This window comes from Macrotis lagotis, chromosome 5, assembly GCF_037893015.1.
Source record: "Macrotis lagotis isolate mMagLag1 chromosome 5, bilby.v1.9.chrom.fasta, whole genome shotgun sequence".
In the NCBI taxonomy this organism is placed as follows: domain Eukaryota; kingdom Metazoa; phylum Chordata; class Mammalia; order Peramelemorphia; family Peramelidae; genus Macrotis; species Macrotis lagotis.
The window spans coordinates 220,470,335-220,478,647 of NC_133662.1; the positions used below are offsets into that span (position 1 = coordinate 220,470,335).

Genomic DNA, 8,313 nt, shown 5'->3' on the forward strand with positions numbered 1-8,313 from the left:
GCAGATTAAGGCAGAGGTTAAATGACTCACCTAAGATCACACAGTTAGTATGTTTCTGAGGCTGGATTTGAACTCAGCTCTTTCTGACTCCAGGTCCAGTGCTTTATCTACTGTGCCACCTGGCAGTCCTTGAAAGTAGGTTCCAAATTTTTATCTTTGTGTTCTGAATGCTTAGCAAAGAACCTGGCACTAGTTAGAGCTTCATAAGTGCATGCTGACAATGAATTTAATCAGATCACCTCAGCTCTCTAAGTAGCTTTCCTCATCTATAAAATGGAATTGGGTTCGATGATCTCTAAGGCTGTTCCTAGCTTACCATCTTATAAACTTATAATCCTATAATAATGGTAAAAGTTTATAATAATAAAAAGTAATAACTAACATATATAGTGCTTATTATCTGCTAGGCACTGTGTTGAGTGCTTTAGAGATATTTTCTCATTTGATCCTTGAAGCAACCATGGATCATAGGATACAAACAAGCAGTTTTCTGATGAAGAAATTAAAGCTATCTATAAATATATGGAAAAATGTTCCAAATCATTATTGATTACAGAAATACAAATTAAAATTATTCTGAGGTATCACCTCACACCTTTCAGATTAGCTAGCATGATAAAAAATGAAAATAATCAATGTTGGAGGGGCTGTGGGAAAACTGGAACCCTAGTGCATTGTTGATAGATATATGAACTGATCACCCTTTGATCTAGCAATACCACTACTAAGTCTATATTCCAAAGAAATCATAAGAAAGGAAGAAAAGACCCTCATGTACAAAAATATTTATAGCAACTCTTTCTATAGTGGCAAAGAATTGGAAATTGAGAGGATGTCCATCAATTGGGAAATGACTGAACAAGTTATAGTATATGAATGTGATGGAGCACTATAGTTCTGTAAGAAACAATGAGTGACCAGACTATAGAAAAGCCTAGAAAGACTTGCATGAACTGATACTGAGTGAAGTCAGCAGAACCAGGAGAACATTGTACATATTAACAGTAACATTGTGAGATAATCAACTATAATGAATGCATAGTTGCAGCAGAGATCAAGGACATTCTTGAGAGACCTGTTATAGAAAATGCCATCCACATCCAGAGAAAAAGTATGGAGTTTCAATGAAGAGTAAAGCATATTATGTTCATATTTTAAAGCTTTCTTTCTCATGACCCCCCACCCCCCAGTTCTAATTCTTCTTTCACAACATGATAATAATGTTTGTCCTTCATTTTGGAAGAAGACCACCATGACAAGCCCGTGAATTAGATTTGAGTGAGGGAGATACTGTGCAAAGTCACCAGCCTCACTCTCTCCAGAACCATCTAGGTCCAGTGGCCAGATATGAATCAGGATGACTGGTGATGGCCCTGAATTCTAGGTAATCAAGGATAAGTGACTTGCCTGAGATCATACAGTCAGTAAGAGTTAAGTGTCAGAAACCAGATTCAAACTCCCATCCTCCTGACTCCAAGGCCAGTGCTCTATCCACTGTACCACCTAGATAGAAATATGTTAAACATGACTGTTCATGTACAACCTATATTAGATTATTCACTGCCATGGGGAGGGAGAAAGGAAGGTGAAGTGGCAGAAAACTAGAACTCAAAAACTTGCAAAAGGTTGAATGTTGAAAATTACCTTTGCATGTAGTTAGAAAAAAATAATACATATAAGAAAAGAAAAAGAAAAGAAACAATCCTAGGAAGTAGGTACTATTATTATCTCCATTTTCAGATAAAGAAATGGGCAAACATATGGTAAGTGACTTGCTAAGAGTTGGGTCTAAGATAGGAAAAAATGTCAACTAATGTCAATCTAAATAATTAGTTTAATTCAGGTGTTTCTATGAACTAACTATTGAACAACCCAAAGGGGTCTACTGAAGGGGAGGGACATAATGGAGAAAGGGAAGACACAAAGGGGTGACTTTTAGGATCCAGAAAGTAATTGTTCTTAATATGATCCCACCCCACATATAGTCTGGAGTGTAAACTAATTTTCTACTATTCAGTCTGATAAAATTATGTTTGTAATAATTAAACCTTGAATCCAAATGTTGTTCTGCAGAAGCTTGACTTTTGGGTTTTACAGGATTCAGCTTGTGTACATTTTACTGATAAGAAGTGTTAACAGTGGGAAATATAACACAACTGAGCCTAGAAGACAGAAAGGGAGTGCCTCATTGCAGAGTCTGGTAGCCTGCCTTTTCAGTGAGTGACTGGGTAATGGAAGATACAGGTGTTGATCCTTTCAACTGTGTATCACCACAGACCTAACAGAGGAGATGGGCTTGAGGGAAGGAGTCAGATAAAATCATGATAGGTCCCAGGGCATATTCTTCTCTTGTGGGAGGCCAGCATCTCACCAACTATTGAAGTTAATTCAGTTGGTTTTAAACACTGGTGTTAGCAAATGCGAAGTAATCAGGTAGGTTCCCCAGCTGACCAGTTAGTTTTACACAGAGGGAAAGCTAATCCCTGATCACAGAGAACACTGTCAAGTAGTGTGGTAAAGCATAATGTGACATCTCTAACTGGGCAACTAGGTGGCATAGTGGAGAGAATATTGGATCTGGAGTCAGGAAGACTTCAAGGCTTCAGACACTTAACTAATTATGTGACCCTGGGCAAGTCACTTCACCCTATTTATCTCAGTTTTTCATCTGTAAAATGAGCTGGAGAAGGAAATGACAAATCACACTAGCATCCTGCCAAGAAAATCTAAAATGGGCATGAAGAGTTGGACATGACTGAACAAAAACAATAAACATGTCTAACTACCTGCTAGGCATTCCTTCTTGGGAGTCCCAAGGTTATCTCAAAATCAAGTCTAAAAATGAATAATTACCTTCCCTCAAAACTTGGCTTTTCTTCCTAATCTTGCTCTGTTACTATCAATGATATACCTTTTTCCCATCAGTAATATTTGAAAGCAGAATCATCTTTGATTCCTCCTCTTTTTCAGTTGGCACCAAATCCAGGCAAGACCTATAAATTTTCTCTTTATAATATCTTACACCCAATACATTCTGTCAAATTCATCCCAATAAATAATAATAATTAGAATTAGTTTTATGCCAAAAGATCTGCAAAATGCTTTGCAAATATGTGTGCTCAAACAACCCTAGGAGTTTGGTGCTAATCCCTATTTTACAGATGTGAAAACTGAAGCTAAATGACTTGCCCAGCATCAAGTGACTAGCCTAAGGTAGTATTTGAATTTAGGTATTCTGATTCCAAGGCCAACTCCCTATCATTGCACCATCTAGTTGTAAACTGTCTTATTTAAAAATGTTATAAGCCTCATTGACCTCCCATCTCCTATAAGACTAATGTTATTTAAAGTCCTACTAGATAATAACATTCCTTTCTATCCCTTGTTTCCCACAACTCCCTTACCTGAATCCTATCTTGCAGCCAAACTAATCTACTCACTTTCCTTAAATAGGACATTCCTGCCATCCAAACATTGGTTTATACTATTCTGTTCTTAAAGATTCCTCTCTAGTCCCCCATTCACCTAAATCCTCTTGTCCAAACAGTTATAGAATGCATATACAATCTATGATCTCATTTACTTGGAACTTTAAGTTCTGTTCTTTATTATGTACTATCAGTCATCTTATCAATAAGTGCCAACTTGTGCCAGATCTATCAAATAGCATGACTGTAGATAGATGATTGATGATTGTTGTTGGTATCTAACGAATGATGATATGACTTGAACATTATTATGTTGATCGTAATGAGGGGAACGTGCAAAGATATCTCACTATCTTTTCCAGAACCATCATCACCCTGGGGCCAAATAGGAAATTAGACTTTTGGTGATTCCTGGATGCTGTGGAAGTCCTTGACCTTTAAGATGTGGGTCCTCTTCATATCAGTAAGGCATCCTGGCATTTCATCACTGTGAGATAAAACACCAGTATGGTGATTTTTCTTCCCACAACTTGGAAACAAGATAGTTTGGCTGACCTGTCTCTAGATGTTCTAATCCTCAGTAAGGTGATTGAATTGTTCTGTTCAGCTTTGCAAACATACTCCCCGGAACACAAGGACTTTAGTTTCCCAGAAGCTGCCCAATGGGTCATGGGAATAATGCTGCCATATCCTTAGATGGCATTGTTTATAGTCAGAATACTATAGTATGTGATCAGTATCTGATTGTCTTCAAACCTCCGACTTTAAGTTCTTGATTAATGAAAACATACTTGGCAAATACTTTCCTTCTGATCTGTCTTGTGCCAATCGCAGAATTTCCCCTTCACTGGTACAATAGGAAGGACTAGACAGCCCTTAATCATAGCCCCAGTTCCCAAAACCCAGATAGAAGTAGGGACCTATTCCTATAGGTAGGTAAGACTGTGGTAAGAGCTATGGAACAGTGGCAAAGTGTGAAGGGAACATGAGATAAACCATAAAAGGGAATTTTATAATAGATAGAAGCTTGTCTTTTAAAGCTCCAAAAATAGTGCTTTCGATTCAATTCAATCCAATAAGCATCTATTAAGCACTCATTATGGACAAGAACTAGGTTAAACCCTAGGGGCAAGATGAAAACAGATTAAAAACCCCATCCCTGCCTTGGGAGAGCTAACCATCGTCCGGGACAAGCAGAAAGAGAGAAGCAGAAAGGAGCTTTAGAGGTTATTGGCTTGGGAATGTCAAACCCAGATTGGAACAGGATCACCAACTTTTATATAAAGATCTCTGTGACAGCATGTTGACAGTTTTAAAAGGTAATGTTATCTATGTTTTATAATTATTTTATTTTGCTAAATATGTCCCAGTTGCATTTTAATCTGGTTCAGCCTGCAGTCAGGACTGTTATGGGCTGTACGACAATGGTGTTGTGTTCAACACCCCTGACTTAGCTTAACCTCCCATTTTACAGCTGAGAAAAATAAGTCCCATTGAAACTGGGAGTTGCCCAGAGATAAACTTACAATAAATATCAGTAATAGAATTCAAAACTATATCCTTTCACTTCCAGCACTCTTTCTATGGCACCAAGCTTCTATGGTATCCAAGTAGAGGAGAATCAAGGTACACACACACACACACACACACACACACACACACACATACACACAGTTCAACAAAATGACAAGATGTCAAGTGAATGGGGATGAAGAATTAGAGATGGATTACTTGACCTATGACTTTATCATCAAAGGATGCTATTGTATGGAAACTTCCATCCTCATTGACCCCTACATGTGTCCTCTGTAACTCAGAAATAGACAATTGTCCAAGAAATTAAGAGGTTAAATGACCTGTCCAGGACCCCAAAGCCAGTAGATATCAGAGACAAACCTTGGACTGGATTTTTTCTGATTCCAAGGTTAACCTGCTGACTCTCTTAAGTGCATAAAGGAAGACCAAATAAAAAAATAATAATTCCATGAGTTAGAAGAAACAGAGACAACCTAGAGTCAATTAGGATCACCATATTTCCTCATGTATAAGATACACCCTTTTACAAAAAATTTGAGGTCTAAAAACTGGGAGCATCTTGTATAGTGGTTGCAGATTTTTTTACTTGCATTTCCCACTTTTTTGTGCTTGTCTTTGTGCTCATTGTTTTACATTTGTTACCGGTATATTAGGTGATGTTTTGCCTTGTTCTGCTCCGAAATGGCTCAGAAAAGATTTCTGTACAGTGTTGAATTCAAGTTTAAAGTGATCCAGTTTGCAAAAGTGAATGGAAATTGTGCTGCTGAACATAAGTTTGGTCCTTCTCCAACTGAGAAAACAATCTAAAACTAGCTACAGGAAGAAGAAATCCAACTGAAAATGCCCCAGCCAGAAGGCCATGAGAGGCAAATCAGACAAATGGACTGATTTTGAAAGGGAATTGGAGAGATGGATTGAAGAGCAAAGAGCAATTGGAATTCCTGTGTCCACAAAGATGGTTCAGCAGGAGGCAAGAAGAATGGTTGATGAAAAAGAAGTCATTGATTTCAAAGGAGGACACAATTGGTACTTCAGGTTTATGAAATGGAATGGACTAAGCATGTGTCCATGCACTGGGACTTGCCTAAAAGATGTCTGAAAGCTCTGAGCAGAAGGCCCTTGAATTTCATGATGAATAAAACTGGAGTTCAATAATTTTATGTAATACATTTTTTTTTTCAAATTTTGGGTCCCAAAAATAAGGTGAGTCTTATACATGAGAGTGTCTTATACATGAGGAAATATGATCGTTTATTGTTGTCCTTCTTTTGTGACTGTAGTTGGCATTTTCTTGGCAGAGATACTGGAATGGTTTGCTATTTCCTTCTCCAGAACATTTTACAGGTGATGAAACTAAGGTAAATAGGGTGAAGTGACTTGCCCAGGGTCACACAACTAGTAAATATCTGAGGTTGGATTTGAACTCAGGTTCCCAGACCTGCTACTCTATCCAATGTACCACTTAGCCACTTCAGCTGAAAATGGGGAAAAGAAAATGTATCAAATGTATAAAACTTGTGTATAAAGTGCTAGTAAGAGATTTCTAAAACCCTCTCTTGTGAATAAAGTCATAGACCATAGAACACCTGTTTTGATCACTCAGTGCTTCCTAACTGTGAAGTTTTGATTTTTTTTATACTATTATATTTTAGTAATAGGGGCTTGTGAGGTAATTTCCTCAAGGACAGGAACAGTTTTGATTTTTTTTTTCCTAAGCTCTGTAACTCTATGCACTTAGCATGGTGCCATCCTGGAACCTGACTTAAGAGTCAAGAAAATTTGATCCAGGGCCTTCCTTTGGTTGGCTAAAGCCATAGATTGGCTTTAGCTATCTGGCACAATGATCCTGAAGTCAGGAGGACCTGAGTTCAGGTTTGACTTCAGATTCTTATTAGCTCTATGACCTTGGGCAAATCACTTAACTCTGATTGCCTTGCAACCAGGGCCTTCTCCAGTCAACTTGATCATGTCTAACCACTGAACCCAGATGACTCTAGAAAGAAAAGTGGGGCTAGTGACTTAGCCAAGCAACCCTCTAACTCAAAATCAATTCTTTGCATGTCATGGCATCCCCTGGCCCACCTCCCCCACCCTCTTCAAGAACAGACTTACATCATCAGCATCATTCTTGGGAAGGGGCTGTTGGCATAATACCTTGCTCATTAATAAATATTTGTCAACAAATTTGAATTTGCTTATATTTGAATCCTGGGCATTGCTTTAAAAAAAAAACCTAGCTCTTTTAATTACTTACAGTTCTTGTCTAGACTGTCTCCTCCATGAGGGCAGAAGTTAGAATTGACTCTTTCCCTGGACGTTTCCAGTGCTTTGTATAAGGGTAGATATACAAGTAAATACTTCATGATGATGATGATGATGATGATGAAGTTTGTCCTTCCTTCTAGAAGACCATGCCGTCAGGGAGGTGATACCATGACAAGCACATGAACTGGATTTGAGTGAGAAGGATGCTATGCTAAGTCACTGGCCTTATTTCCTCCTCTTGAGCCCTCTGGGTTCTTTGGTCAGTTAAGAATCAGGACAATTGGAGATGGCCCTGAATGTGAGGAAGAGTTAAATGACTTGCCCAAGGTCACACAGCTAATAAGTATCAAGTGTCTGAAGCTGGATTCAAACTTGAGTCCTTCTGATTCTGAAGTCAGGGCTGCCCTAAATTATTTCTTCTTGTTATTAACAGAGAAAAATACTTGTACCCCTTTACTAGACCTGCAGGAGCAGGGGCCAAAAGGAGAGTGGAGGTCAGCACACTGCTGACCTTTGCTGTAAAGCGGTGCCACCCAATGCCCTCCCATCCAGTCGTGATCCTACCGAAACCAGCTGGCATTAGTTAAGTGCTGGGCACTCTGCCGCTCCGTAGATGCGACGGGGCAGATAGGACAGGGGACGTAGGGGGTCAGTGGCCCCGGGCCGGCGGCTCTGCAGGAGGGGTGCCAGCCTGTGCCTGGGCGGAGCGCATTGGGAGAGACTCTGGGGTGGCGCGTGTTGGGGGGGTCCCCGGGGCGGCGCGCCTGGGGGGCCCGGGACTCCGCCCCAGCGGCCGCCGGTGGGCAGGGCCGGGCCGGGCCGGGCTGGCTGCGCTGCCGGCGGCTCCCTGGCTTGTGGCCGCGCCGGGTCGGGCTCTGGCTGGCTCGCGCTCGGGCGCGGGGCGGTGCCGGGACAGGAAGCGGAAAGCGGCGGCGGCGGCGGAGCCCAGCACGGGAGCCCAGCGGAGCCCAGCGGAGCCCAGCGGAGCCCAGCGGAGCCCAGCGGAGCCCAGCGCAGGCCGCAGAGCCGGGGCAGCCGGGCGCCGAGACCCCGCGCAGGGGGCGTCCGCGGCCGCCGGGACCAG

At 41.0% G+C, this 8,313-nt stretch overlaps 1 protein-coding gene across 2 annotated transcripts in view; it reads left to right on the forward strand.

The window, feature by feature from the left end:
* The first annotated feature begins 8,252 nt into the window (after positions 1-8,252).
* Positions 8,253-8,313, forward strand: part of VANGL1 (VANGL planar cell polarity protein 1) — a 77,497-nt gene continuing 77,436 nt past the window's right edge. The window contains exon 1 of one of the 2 annotated variants that reach the window (XM_074188513.1): positions 8,253-8,313. The gene's annotated coding sequence lies outside the window, so the exon portion shown is untranslated. The other variant, XM_074188512.1, reaches the window with a different exon arrangement.